The sequence below is a fragment of the Ptychodera flava genome, unplaced genomic scaffold (assembly GCF_041260155.1).
Source record: "Ptychodera flava strain L36383 unplaced genomic scaffold, AS_Pfla_20210202 Scaffold_29__1_contigs__length_4469600_pilon, whole genome shotgun sequence".
Classification (NCBI taxonomy): Eukaryota; Metazoa; Hemichordata; class Enteropneusta; family Ptychoderidae; genus Ptychodera; species Ptychodera flava.
The window spans coordinates 808,820-823,688 of NW_027248351.1; the positions used below are offsets into that span (position 1 = coordinate 808,820).

A 14,869-nucleotide genomic window follows, 5' to 3' on the forward strand; every position below is an offset into this window, starting at 1 on the left:
ACTAGCTTGAACGGACTCTTTCAGTGGAAGGTGATGTCGTTCGCACTTTGCAACGTGGCTGCAACATTCTAACGGTTAATGGAGTAAGCTTTATCTGGCCTGCAATGGGAACAGTTTTTAGACGATATATATTGTCGTATTTGCCTCGTCGCTCGACCAGATGTTACAGAGACAGGACAGTGTATTTTCCCGCTTAAAGGAAGGCGGGTTGAAGTTAATTGCTTGTTTCCAAACCAAGTAGAATAGTCACCGAGTATCGATGAACGGAATCGAAACCTGCTCTGAAAAGATCGAAACTGTCAAGTCTAGCCGCACACCGACGAATGAACACCATCCTTAACCGAGGCAACCCTCACCGGCAACGTAGGTCACCCCATCACTATGGTGGTTAGTCTATGGTCGCAGCGACAGCGACTATAGTCGGGGGGGGGGGGTACTCTTAACATTTTCATATGGGGTGTGCCACCCCGGTTGCAATCATCTAACCATGTATATTCCAAAAATATGACCAATTTTGGGGATTTCTTTGACAAATTTTGAAAATTTTTACATTAATTCTGTAAGATGTGTAGGTTTTCCTAATGCATGGTGCATTTGCTTTGATATCGACCAATGTTTAGGGATTTTTTCGGAGAAATTGACCCAAGTTCAATGATTTTCTGAGGAAAAGTGACCCCTTTCTACGGGATTACCCCTTGGATATGATCACACGGGTACAGCACGCTCCCCAGGGATTGGCACTTTTACCAGGAACTCACTTGCGCCATGTGGAGTGAAGCAGTATGCTTACAGCTAGAGATTTGAAATTTAGTGGAATCGAAAAACTACTGGATATAGAGTGTAAATACATTTAATTTGTCTTTTAATGTGATTTAAACTGAAAAAACACAATTAACAGTTAGGAACGGGCCATTAGGACTTTCTCCAAATTCTATTTCATCGACATCAAGTGCCGACTTGAAATGTTATAAACAGAAATACACGCAAACATGCTGACATAACGTCACGACGACGTATCTTCTCAGTCAGCCACCTGTTGATTGCTGACCCGGACGCAAGGGTAAAATCAGGTCTGTCGTGCTGAAGGATTTCTCCCAATGACGGTCACTCAGCTGAGAGTGGACAGGTAACTACAATAAGCATCCTTCTGTGGCAAGTGTGATAGAAACGGCGGGAAAGTCTTCGTCTTACCTATCGAACTGGTTAATACGCCGCCGCGCCGTATTCGATACACAGGACCAAGGTAAATGCAGGGACCGCCATGTACCGTGGTAACTAATGATGCCGACACGTCCTGTGGATTTCAGAGCTGATATGACTAGTAGGACATAGAAATTTGAATTTTTATTATGAAATAGATGGTTGACGAATTTTGCAGCAACGATTTAGGCTTGTCACGATCACACACACGGTGATCCCATGATGTGGTGCGACTCGATAGTTGATTAGAGCGTAATTTCGAAAGCAAAACTATGGAGGGAAACCAGACCGCTGAAATTCGTTCCGACAAGTTTGAGTATTTCGGTACATTGGTTTTAAAAGGGGGGTTATCCCGTCATTTTTGTCCCACAGTGACTACGATACGGAAACAACTCTGAGAGTCACGATACCATAAAGAACTTTTGCAACAATGTGAGACGATCCCTTACGTTGTGTAAAGGTCTCAAATGTGCTTAGGTAATATATTTGCTTCGTTGTGATGCTGCATTTACAAAGAGTGGTGAACATGATATAATTTCCGAAAATTCAATTATATTTTTGTAATTTGCAGTGATATGAAGCTGAAAAAAAGATAATAAAATTCATGAGATTGTGTAATTATCTATGCAAGGTGTACGTAGCCAGCACCAGTGACATTTTGAGTAAATGAATGGACGAGAAAGGAAAGTTTTGTCATGTCAATGTGTAACGTGTATGTGTACCCTTGTCAATTTGAATTGAGCTGAAATAACAAAAATAGTTTTCATTGTTAATTTTCATGTGTCGGCATGATTTATTGATCAGATCCTATTTTTTGTGAAAAGGAAATAGCAAGTCATGTCTTCTTTTGTTATTTTGAACATGTTATGTTGGTGATGGTGATGGTACGCTCATTGTAATCACCGGGGTCATCTCAGGTCACGCCTGTTTCCCTCTCACGGTACTATTTGTAATCTTGCCACATTTGTGCAAAAACATGATAGTTGGTTATTCACAGCGGATGATGAGTGGTTGATAGCCAGATATCAGGCAGATATAAAACATTGAATTCTTTCAAGTTTTTTTTCTTTTTCAAGTTGAAAGCCGAGGTAAAAATTGCGACAACCGTCACACAGTCAATGTTTAGATGTGAACGTGACTCTTGTAGTGTAACTGTGGCTACAGGTCTATGTTACATGATTTGAATGGTGAGAAAATTTAAACTATTTTATCACGACTTTATTAAATAGAGTATTTTGATACTGCGATACTGACATGCTAGTATTTAACGATCATCTGCAGAGTACTGCACCCAGTGTCGCCCAGTGTAAATGTTACTGTCCGCACACAGTTCACTGTACACGCTGGCCAATATCACCTGCAATATATGTACTTATGTGTAATTCTGACTGTTCGTTTAACACCAGTTTGTCGGTGTGTTAGAGAAAAACTTCATTTCATGAAGTTACCAAGCAATCTGTCGATTCAAATATGATCACCGTTCAACCAATGTTAAATGTTCCGTTACTATGGCAGACATGACCCAATGTCACATAACAAATGAACACTGTGTATTTACCACTGTTGGAGTGGAGCGCTACGAGTGTGTCTGCTCTACAATCCTAGTTCAAACCAGAACGACACTATTGCGCTATCATCCGACCAACCTCGTATATAATTATAATCTCTTTCATTCTGCTGCATTTGCAGCGATGATTGACAGATTTAAACTTACAATGTATCAACATTTCTAATTTTCTGATTGGTAGCTATGACTTACAGTGTATCAAAGACTCACGTTGATGTGATTTATGAATGAAATTCGGCTAGACCTTGTCACGCCCTCTTCTTTTTGTTGCGACGGTCCTTTTAAAAATAGGGGCGGAATATTTTTATAATTTGATGTCAGATTTGTTACCTTTAGTCATCATAAAGGAAAAGTTCATTTAATCAACATATCAGGACGCACCGTCTGCTGATCTATCGAACCAGGTGGAACTATACCGGTATTCATGAGGTTGTATGCAATTATCTATGCATGGTGTACGTAGCCCACACAGGTGACATTTTGAGTGTCTGGAATGGACCAGGAAAGGAGTTAAGTTTTGTTATTTTGGTAAATATATACATTAGCAAACTCTCTTCAAGAAAATCGGGGCAACTTTCTCACTGAAAACAAATCTTCCTGGCCTCGGACATGACACTGTATAGATCATCCACTAAACTTTATATCGCTCCCGAAAACAACTGAAATACTTGGCATCAAACTGTGCTCCTTGCTAGCACAGACTGTGCACATGTACTTGTAGGCAGGGAGAACCGGAAACACCATGGCTCACCTTCCCTTGTCCCCAGTTTAAAAGTAGCTTTCCCTCTCTCCTCGTTTTTCGCCAAGCCCTGTCCCCGGGACAATCGATATCTGCCCTGCCCTAAAAAACAAACACTAAAATTTGCTCCCCTGCCACTTAAAAACATGTCCCGTGCCCGAGCAAAATTAAACTTTCCCCCGCCCTCAAAAATTGCCCCTGGAACAGCTTTTTCGATAAATAGCTCCGTTGGCTGCACCTGTAAAAACAAATCTTCCTGGCCTCGGACATGACACTGTATAGATCATCCGCTTAATTTTATATCGCTCCTGAAAACAACTGAAATACTTGGCATCGAACTGTGCTCCTTGCTAGCACAGACTGTACACATGTACTTGTATGCAGGGAGTTATCAGATCTGTAATTATTGCAAAAGTCTTCACATTTTTACACCAGATAAATCCGATAAACGGAAGGTATTTAGCGTTAAAACAATGCACATACAGAAAAGTTTATTTCCCTGCATTTTCATTAAAAAATCACAGTTTTGAGTTGTGATCAACAGTCACTTAATGAAAAGAACCATGTTTGAGCATGCAATAGCCTGGCTGGCCTGATTTTTTAGAGTTTATCAGGGTGCCCTCAGCGGTCAAATAATACTCACTGCTTTTGTTTCACACAAATCAATCACGGCTATCGCTTCATACATTATACTATTAACGATGTGTGTTGATTGGGAATGGACCGTCGTATTTAAATAGCAATTCTGAGAAGTTTTTATTCATAAAAAGAGATGTACGAATTGGAGAATCATCATAGTGTTAATGAAATACACGTTGTGAATTGAATTTTGCAACAAATGTATAAAATGTACATCACAGGAAAACACAAATGTAATCCGACGACTTACAGAGATTTATCGTGATTTGAAGGACACTGATAAATGGTCAATCATACACCCTATGGCCTGCAGGGGTTCAATGCACAGGATATTTCCGAAGCGAGACCGAAGTCTTTCGGAAGACCTCGGATGTAAACAAGACATAACAAGATGGCGGCCTCCTTGTGTACCCACGCTGCATCGACATACTCGCCGATCATCAGTGTTTATTGACGGTAGCAGTGGAAGACTAACACTGAGTTGCTCTTAGGAATCACCTTAGACTCGTTAGAAGTGGTTTTCTTCAGTGCAAATGTGAGTATTGCCGCAGTACAGCAGCAGCTCGAGGTTTTGTATAGTATTATTACGGTACTACTTGTGGTCCCGCAAAACCGGGTCTCAGTACATGTAATTACTGCCGTCTACTACCTTCCGATGACTGTAACCAGCCGATATCTTAGAACCGAAGACCACTAATCTGTATGAATACCTATAGAATAATATTTGCAGACCCATAGACCCAACGTTGGTTTCGAACGAGTAGCATATAGCAACGCTGATCGTATTATGACCGTATTCGACGATCGACCTCAGCTTGTCACGCTGAGGTCAAACAGAACAGAGGTCAAGTAATATCAGTGAATACAGCCACCTTCAGGAGACACCGTCAGTGAAAACGGCCTTGATGATTTGTTTATTTGTTCAGTACACAACAAGAATTTTCGGAGAGTGTAGTAAGGGGCAATATACTATCACAAATAATTTGTACATTGGTGTTCACAATCTTGTACAATGAGAGAGAGAGCGAGTCCCCGGCCAGCCAGCCATATGGCGGAATGACCAGCAAACAGCCAGTCATTTGAAGAAATTGTAAACAGTTTGGCGATTAACGTTGCTGATAGTAATGTAGGGATAGATGTTAGAGTGGGTGTCTCCTCCCAGGATAGAAAATTCTGTAATGTAGGGATAGATGTTAGAGTGGGTGTCTCCCTCCCAGGATAGAAAATTCTGTAATGTAGGGATAGATGTTAGAGTGGGTGTCTCCCTCCCAGGATAGAAAATTCTGTAATGTAGGGATAGATGTTAGAGTGGGTGTCTCCCTCCCAGGATAGAAAATTCTGTAATGTGGGGATAGATGTTAGAGTGGGTGTCTCCCTCCCAGGATAGAAAATTCTGTAATGTAGGGATAGATGTTAGAGTGGGTGTCTCCCTCCCAGGATAGAAAATTCTGTAATGTAGGGATAGATGTTAGAGTGGGTGTCTCCCTCCCAGGATAGAAAATTCTGTAATGTAGGGATAGATGTTAGAGTGGGTGTCTCCCTCCCAGGATAGAAAATTCTGTAATGTAGGGATAGATGTTAGAGTGGGTGTCTCCCTCCCAGGATAGAAAATTCTGTAATGTAGGGATAGATGTTAGAGTGGGTGTCTCCCTCGCTATCGCTCGTGCATATATGTCGTGAATTGGTCAAAATCTCGTGGTATACCATAGCTGGGTGTGCTTTATCGCTTTAATATGTCTACTGTTCTATTGTTAGACTGTGATGACTCAGTTTATTCTGTTCCTATTCACAGGGGATCAGCTATTGCAAGAATTGTTGGAAACAATGAAAATTGTGTTGACATGTGAGTATAGGAAGAAACCAGTGAATGGGAAATATTGACAGAAATCATAAACATGGTATGAAAATGTCAAATATCTACCAGTGTTCAAGATGACACAGAATGTGGTAAGTGTTGTAATGTTGTGATGTAATTAATTGAGTGAACACCTCTGTTGTTTGTGTTATCCAAGTACTTCATGTGTCTGTACAAATAAGGTGAGTGTATCAGTTGTATTGACATTTGTTATAATATTCAGTTGCAAAACTCAGAACAAAATTATTTCACTAATGGATAAATGCTGTGTTGTAAAGAATCTGACCTTTTAGAATTGTATCAAGTCAGAATATTCCAAGTTTGATCACTGTGAAATCTGAATATGCCCTTCATTTGAATCAGAGTTTAACAAGTTCTTATCATTAATCTGTCTGATATTTTTGTTTCAAGAAAGGATAGCGTACAGTGTGTCCTGTTTATAACAAACATGTATTTCAGGAAATTTTGCATCATTTTGAGGAATTGTGGAATTCATTTGCATCAGCCCTGTATCTTTAAATGTAAACATTTGCTTCTGTCACCAGCAATTTGTTTGCATCAGTGCGTGTCATAGTCTTAGAAAACACACTGATAGCTTATCAATGAAATCAGTGCGTGTCATAGTCTTAGAAAGCACACTGATAGCTTATCAATGAAATCAGTCTGCACTGAAATCAATATCTGGCTAAGCATGCATTTCCCTGTTTTCAGACTGTATTATAATTTTGAATGGAATCAAAATAGACCTTTGATCTATCCATGTAATTTACTGCCAGCCCTAATCCTAATGACTGCCAAGGCCCATCAGCTATGTATTTTACTACCTGTACCTTTACTTCAGTCTTGCTAATAAATGTTTTGTAGGAACTCAGAATGAGCTGTAGAAATGTGCCATGTTTTGTCTGACTCTGTTATAAATATCTGTCAATGATATTCTTAGCTTTGTATCTACTTTTTGCATTTTAGGAAAGAAGATGAGAAGTGTTGAAGTGTTGCTGGGAATTTTAGGAGTTTCTTGTGTGAAAACAAAACAAGACAACCAGACTGATCTCATCAAGTGGAAGAAATTCAGACACCACTGTGTTCATCTCAGCTGAAGAAACACAACCAAGACAGAAATAGGAAATCTAGAGGAACTCTGTATGTTGAATAAAGGATTCACATGATGTAAGTTTAAAACACACGTATGGGTCACCCTAGTAGAAATTGTGAATAATTGCAACAATATAGAATGAAGAAAATGAAGGAAATATGAAACAATGTTGCAGCTTGAACAATGTGAATTCACATTGAAGTACATGTTGTCAGCAAGGCACTCATGATTGTGATCACAATAATCATATACATCAGCCTATTTGATTGTCTGTGACCAAATTTTCTGTCAAGTTGTACTTTGACTTGAGAAGAAGCTAATAAATAGCTTATCCATCATTTGACTGTTTTATTTTGCTAAAATTGATGACTGGTTTGAACAAATAAAATGTAAAGTTTTAAAGGTTGTGGAATTCCCACATTCATGACAGTGACCTTTGAACTTTAACCTCTCTAGTGGATGTATCATGATTGTAAAACTATTTTAGGGGAGAAGTGTTGATAGTTATATAAATTAATTATATTTTAAAGATCAAAGTATTCGAATTATCTTTTCCTGTTGTGTGTTTACAAGCGCCAGAACACGATACCTTTCAAAATTCAAAGGACATTATTTTCTATCAGACAGACTTTTCATTGTGGTACTGCATTGTTCAATACTGACTTGCTAGTGCAACCAGCATCATTGACAGCCAGGATTTTAAGTAAATATTTGTGCCGAGATGACCTCTCTTTGGTTTTTTGCTGTCAACCCCCAGTTCCCATCAGCTGACAAGCACTTTCCCAGAAAATGTACTATTTAATTATGACTTTGTTGTTACAAATAATTTATTTATAAATCAAATTGAGGCTGAGATGGCCATTTTAAAAATGTCTTTAGAAAGGTCAACTTGTAAGAATTGTAAAGTTTTTCCCCCCACAAATATTATTTTTTCACAAAAGGTATACATGTGTGAAAACTAGAACGAAGTCACCAAAATCACATGACTTTAAGCAAAGTCTCAATTTTCTGTGCTTGAGCTCTTTAATACAACTCGTTTTTCATGACAATTACAGAAGGAAATGACTCTTTAAGATTACAGACATGGTATTTATGTATAGACCATTTCACTATGATAATAACAAGATTTACAACTTTTTCCAATTTCTTTGATTTATAATAATAAAGTTTATGAATTACCATATTCTATTTCAACTAGCCTGCTAACACAGGTGAATTGCAACAGATACTATAGAATGTAACACTCCTACTACATTCAATTACAAGACAGTTTTCTATATTCCTCTGAGGTGTAACTTTGTGTGTTCTCTTCCTTTGTTATACCACTAGGGGCAAGTGATATCTGTTCAAGATGTAAACCAATTCTGGTTCAGACAGCTGTGACATTCCATTCAATTAAACACCAATCATCAACTCTTAAGAAGCAGATAAAGTGTCATCCAGACCCAAAAAGAGAGAAATCAAGCAGTGGAGAAATGTCAGAAATGAGAACACTTGGATTCAAGCAAATATGTTTGATCCTGCAGGTAACCTGTTGTTTTGTCAGTGGTGTATTCTCTCTGCTTTGGAAATACATTGGTATAGATTGCAGCATCAAAGAGAAATTAAGAGACAGGAGTTTTTTAATCCAATCATGACTCTCACAAAGAAAGAAGAGAAAAGGAAACCTTTATCAGTATGTCATAATGCTATGATGATGATGATGATGATGACAATTTTTCAAGTTAGTGGTTAACAGAGTTATAAAGGTTATGTCTGACAGTTTGTTTCAAGACATTGTCTAATCAGTATTGATAGTAACACCTTTATTGGCCAATGAAATAAATCACTGGATTAAATTGTATTTTAACAGACATCAAACCCTGCAATATATCAGGTTTTGTTTCATGGTTGTGACCCACCACCATACCAAGTCACTGCCTGAGTCCTGGTCTTTACATCCATAGCTTCAGTGATGAAGAAAACAAATGTGACTTTGCATCAGTCGTCAGTCAGTCCAATGTAAGTAGACATCTGCTTTGAAGTCTCCAGAGCGGTTTCTTAGTTAAACTGAAATGATGATAAAATAGTAAAGATAACTTGTGTATTGTAAGCACCTAAAACTGTCAACAGAATAATTGTTGTTCCAATTTTTTCCACACAATATTAATATTTTGATAACTTACTTCCAAATTATATCTGATACCTTGTTATGGACCCAGTATTCCCATTGCAGTGGCAAAGTATTATTACTATACAACACAGCAGTGCAGATCAGGGCTGATAGCCAACAAAGAACATCCACATACTCTCTTGTAGTACAATATTTCCTGGCTAGTTCAACAATTATCCGTGAAAAGTTATTGTATTCCCCATCAAACTTTTTTGAAAACTGGCTACTCAAAGGTTGGCTGTACATCCCTGCTACATACTATATAATTGTTAGTTTGAATTTAAATTTGTCACCTCATGGCCATGGGCTAACACTGCTGTTTGTTGTGTGTGACTGTTTACAAAGTGGTCATATCATTAGAAAGATTATTTCAACATTGTGTACCCACAACTAGATAGAGTCAAAGTGGGAGAACATATGTCTTTAAGTCACTGACATCACTGTCTCACAATATTTACAGATATTACAACAGACAGATGTAAAGGATTGGAGGAAATTCTCTTGAATCCAAGTATGGCAGATCTGTTCTGCATGGTATCACCAAATATCATGACTTGAAAGCTGAGACTGGATTCAGTGGCTGTATTGGCAAGAGAAGACATGGATTCTGGTGACTGGAATGAAGTGAGTCTTGATGTAAGTAATTTACACTAGTTCAAGCATTCATTGACACAGACTTTGTATCTTGAGTTGAGACAGAGAAATACTTGTGCAAAGGTTATAAGTAAATTGATACAAGTTCATATATTTGTGTACAATGCAGAACTCCCTCTTATAGAATCTAGGTGTCATAAAGTGTTTGTATCATAAAGATATTGTTATCTTATTTTTGTGACTTTTGACATCAAATCAAGTTATAGGCAAAAATTCAGAAAAAGAAGTATCCCATAATTCCATTATAGTGACCTCTATTTCAATGACTATGTCATCTGCCTTCCTTCACGTTATCTCCATTACATCCAACAACAAGGGGTGCAATCTTAAGTCCAAATTTTAATTGGAACCGTGGAGGTCATTTCTACATTGAAATGTGTAACCCTATGCTTTTGGCAGAGCTAATATAATCATAATCCTGTTTGTAAGGAGGTTTGTAGAGGTTTACTGTTTGCCAGACTTTTTAAATTTCAATGACAATTAAATTCTGCTGTTAGTTGTGTACATGTAATTTTTGGTGTTGGCTGACACTGACTATACTCTATCTCCTGGTGAGATATGTTGACACAATTATGATGATGTGATGTAGGTGAGTTTAATAAATTGACTGTACCGGTAGATATCCATAGTGCAATTACATCTGACTCATATTCCTCTCATTGCTAAGGGATGGACCATTAGATCTTGGGAGGGGGGTGGTCACAATGAAATTGTGAAAATTTTTTTTTTTTACTATTGTAAATTTCTAAAAAAATTTTTCCAATTGAGATTAGCTGTGCAAATTTTTTTTTCAGAGTAAATTTTCAGATTTATATTCTTTTTTTAGTTCGTCGCTGTCTGAGGATAATGTGGTGCGAAGCACCACAAGCGATCGCGCAAGTGGTCATGGGGGAGGTCAGGAGGGGGTGTCCCCCTCCTGCAGTTGGAGCTTTTGGAAAATAGAGATAAAAATGGTGTTATTTGGTGGCACTTGGGGAGTATTTTGTTGGGGGGGGGAGAGTCAGGAAGGGGTGTCCCCCCTCCTGCCGTTGGAGCTTTTGAAAATTAGAGATTAAAGTGATGTTATTTGATGGCACTTAGGAGCATTTTTTTCAGATTACACATCTTCCTCTGAAACATGGTCTTCTTGCTCCTCAGTAGCTTCCTATAGTTTTGAAAATTGACTATTTTGGTTTCCTGGCTTCCCTTTCTACTGCGTGGTGAAATGCCTACATTCACCCCACCAAACATCATGCATATCTCATGATTTACAATTGATTTTGACAAGCTGAGAAGCTGTTTGCAAAATATAGTGAAATTTGCATATTTGTGTTTTTAGAGCAATTGTTGCCCTTTTTTGATCAAAACATATATTTCTCTGTAGCAGCATGTCCAAACTGATTGGATGTGTATAAATGTGGTGAATTTCAATATTTGTCTTTTTAGGGCATTTTATGCCATTCATGGTCAAAAAATCTGTATTCTCTGAAAGGGCTTGTCCAATTTCTTTGAAATTTGCTACATAAGTCCCTTAAGATTTGTTCAAATCATGCTCTTTTTTTGTCGTGGAAAAATTCTTCAGATAATTGTCATTCAGCATTTGCTACACACAAACGATTATTCATGCAGATTTATTCAGTATTAGCTATCAAGAAACTTTCAAAGTTCAACCCTTTTGTGTGTTTTTGTGTTTGGATTTGTTGGATAGATGGCATTCTACGTAGTGTATTGTTGAATGTTAAAAATGTGTTGCTGTTGTTTTTTGAGGCTGTTTTTTGAGAAAAAAGAATTGAAAATGCCTTTTTAAAAGCAAAATAATACATAATGACTTGATATGTTGTATTATCATATACCAATGCCCATATTGCTACATCCTAGTGACGTTCACCGTAAAATATCAGCCGTGATATTTCACAGTAAACGTCGAGATATGCACGATGAACGTCATCAGTTTTAGAGTTTTCCTGAACTACATTAGCAGTTTGTTGGTAAACAACGTAAACAACAAAATGGCTGCTGCTTCCAGCCTGCGAAGCGATGTCGCCGATGTAAAAACTTTAAGCGCTTCGAGGAACACGGGTATTTCTGGTTGCAAAATACGGAAATATCACGTTGAGTCTTGAAATTTTTTCCCATTGTATTTTTTTTGGTCAAGTTCTAGCAAACATTCTGCCGTTTGCACGGCGCCGACACTGTGCAGTCTCCACCGAACATGTAGTGAGCGCATGGCGTGACAGCGATGTCGCGCGCGCAACGACTGTTGACATGGCAACTCTAAGGGTAAACTAACAAAATGGCGTCCTCTCCGCGCGAGCTCCGTGCCGTACGACAATCGAAATCAGGATAGATTTAAAGCTGAGCAGTTTTTGATCGGTTACAGTTGTAATAGCATATTGCACCTTAAAATGTTCCTTCTGTATGACGATTTTTGTATCCCGGTGTCTTTCTTCTTGGGTTTCATTGAGATATGAACGACTTGCAGCGATGTCACGCGTGATGTTGACATCTTCGTCGTATACTTTATGAATGAAGCCTGTTCACATAAACATTCTGATATTTATGCGCAAGGCGTAATAAAGTAAAGCCTCAAAATTTAAGGTTTTTCGTTCTATTAGTAAAAATTCCCTAAAATTATGGGCATGGGTATATGATAAATCGGTTATTACCCAATATCGCCTGTTCCTTGTGTCGTATCAGCATGAGTGTCATTTGTGCTGCGTCAGACACTCGACTTCGTCTCGTGTCTGACGCAGCACAAATGACACTCATGCTGATACGACACAGGAACAGGCGATATTGGGTAATAACCTCTAATTATCATTATTGACGTGTTTTCTACTTGTTCACCCATTCTTGCATTCATCATTGCAATAAAATGCTGTGAAAAAAATGAACCTGATGTGGCCTGCATCTGTTTACCTTGATCTTAAAAGGCAAATATAACTTTCTGTCTTGACAACCATACCATAGTTTCAATGTTTTACCCAGTGTACCTGCTTGGTTTGTACGCAGGAAACAAGTAGAAAACAGGCTCTATAATTTTATAATTTTCAAGTGATCAGAATACAAAAGTCCTGAAAAGATAAGATAATCACAACTTCCAGTATAAGGGATACAGTCACTCTAAATGTATAAATTAAAATTAAAAATGTGCCTGGAGGATGTACTAAAAATACAGAAAGTTGCTTCCTGTCGGTAAAATCTAAAAAATTCAAGATTTTAAAGACTTTTGCAGATTTTTTTTTACGCATTTGTCTTCTTATTTATTTTTTTTTATTTTGCAAACTAGTTTGAAGATTTTTTTTTGCTAACTTTCTGCTCTGAATTTTTTTGTGTGTTTTTGACCACCCCACCTCCAAGATCTAATTGTCCATCCTAAATGTTGTCTCCAACACAGCATTGTGGTTTGTGTTAACCTAAGGTGACCTTTTTATTTGTTATTGTACCAAATGGATGCTTTGTATCTGGTCACACAGTGTGAAGACTTGTATATCTGGGTCAAATTTTGCATATGAATAGGACTCTAAAGCAAAGAGTGGAACAAGGCTTTGTTCAACATTGTGTATGGACTCATCGGTGAAAATTTCACCTAAACTTCAAACCCAATTTAGACTGATGTCTTTCCATGGTTTTACTTCAATATGGATGATACTGTGTTTCAACTTGGTGGCTATTCAAGTGTAAAGCAACAAAGTAAAACTCGGGCACAATGCCAACAAAATGACCTTAAATGAACTTTCTATACACACCTACAGACCCATAGTACTTCTTAACAAGGTAAGATGAATCAAAGACAATGAGTTTTATGTCTACAAAGGCATTGTATTTTGTGAAGCAGTCCAACTTTATATCAGAACAATAAGTCTGTGCTTTGGTTACTAACATTTATTACATTCTAACAGGGACACTTTGCTGAGATACATTATTTTATTCTTGCTAGGATTCCCTACAATAAAATGGTTGATAGCCTCTGACCTTTGACCTTACCTGACAACAAGTTGCTGCCTGTTTGTGTTAACTTCCCTGTGATGTCTTGTACTTTTCGTGAGAAAAGTAAACTGTACATGACGATCGAATGACGATACATTTGAACTACTCACTACCAGCTAAAGAATGGAATTTTCCAACTCAGCCACAATATTGAGAAGGTAATTTTAAATTCTATGTTGTGTGCTGTTGATCAGTGTTGTTCTCTGTTTTGCCACACCCAATGTAACTTTCTTTTGCATTTCATCAGGGCTTCAAGACTCTGATACACCTGAGGGACGACAAACGTCAACAACCTATTTCTTGTTAGCTGCACTGTCTGTGATGTGCAGTTTATCAGATAGATGGTTGTCCCATAAAACTATTATATCAGTGACACTGCTGACTTTTGTAATAAACATTTGGTATATATATATATTATATATATATATATATATATATATATATATATATATATATATATATATATAGATGCATTTGTAAAAGGGCTTTCCTGTGTTTTCTATATGTTGTCTTCCTTACAGCATAACTACGGCTTAAATGTGTTAACCCATCGTGACATTTTAATTTGTCATCATGCCATATAGGCAAGTTTACTTACTGTAGATATCCCATAGTGCAATTGTATCAGTGACGCAGCTAAGGATTACTCTCATTATACACATTTAATTTTTCAAAATGTTGTCTCCAACACAGCATTAACTGTGATTTTACATCTGAGTCAAACTTTGCATATGAATTAGACTTGGAAGTGGAGAGTGGAAAGGGGCTTGGTTTGACATTTTGTATGGACTCTGGGGTGAAACGTCTACCTAACTTCAAACCGAATGTCTTTCCACAGTTTTACTTCCCACTGGATGATACTATGCCTCAACTTCTGGCTTTTTACATGTTTAACATTTGAAAAGATGTTGTGATGCTATACATAAAACTCAGGCACGATGCAAACAAAATGACCTTATATAAACTTTGTTTGCACACCTACAGACCCATAGTACCGGTAC

The 14,869-nt window shown here is 37.7% G+C and overlaps 1 long non-coding RNA gene across 3 annotated transcripts; it reads left to right on the forward strand.

Moving 5' to 3' along the window:
• Positions 1-4,508: 4,508 nt before the first annotated feature.
• On the forward strand, positions 4,509-14,026 carry LOC139127161 (uncharacterized). Of its 3 annotated transcripts, XR_011550931.1 has the most exons (7): positions 4,509-4,680; positions 5,938-6,092; positions 6,967-7,167; positions 8,423-8,619; positions 8,946-9,094; positions 9,706-9,881; positions 13,819-14,026. It is a non-coding gene; the product is annotated as an uncharacterized lncRNA (long non-coding RNA). The 3 variants fall into 3 exon arrangements; XR_011550932.1 differs by lacking the exon at positions 8,946-9,094 and having other exon boundaries at positions 4,512-4,680; XR_011550933.1 differs by lacking the exons at positions 8,423-8,619; positions 8,946-9,094 and having other exon boundaries at positions 4,514-4,680.
• Positions 14,027-14,869: the final 843 nt, after the last annotated feature.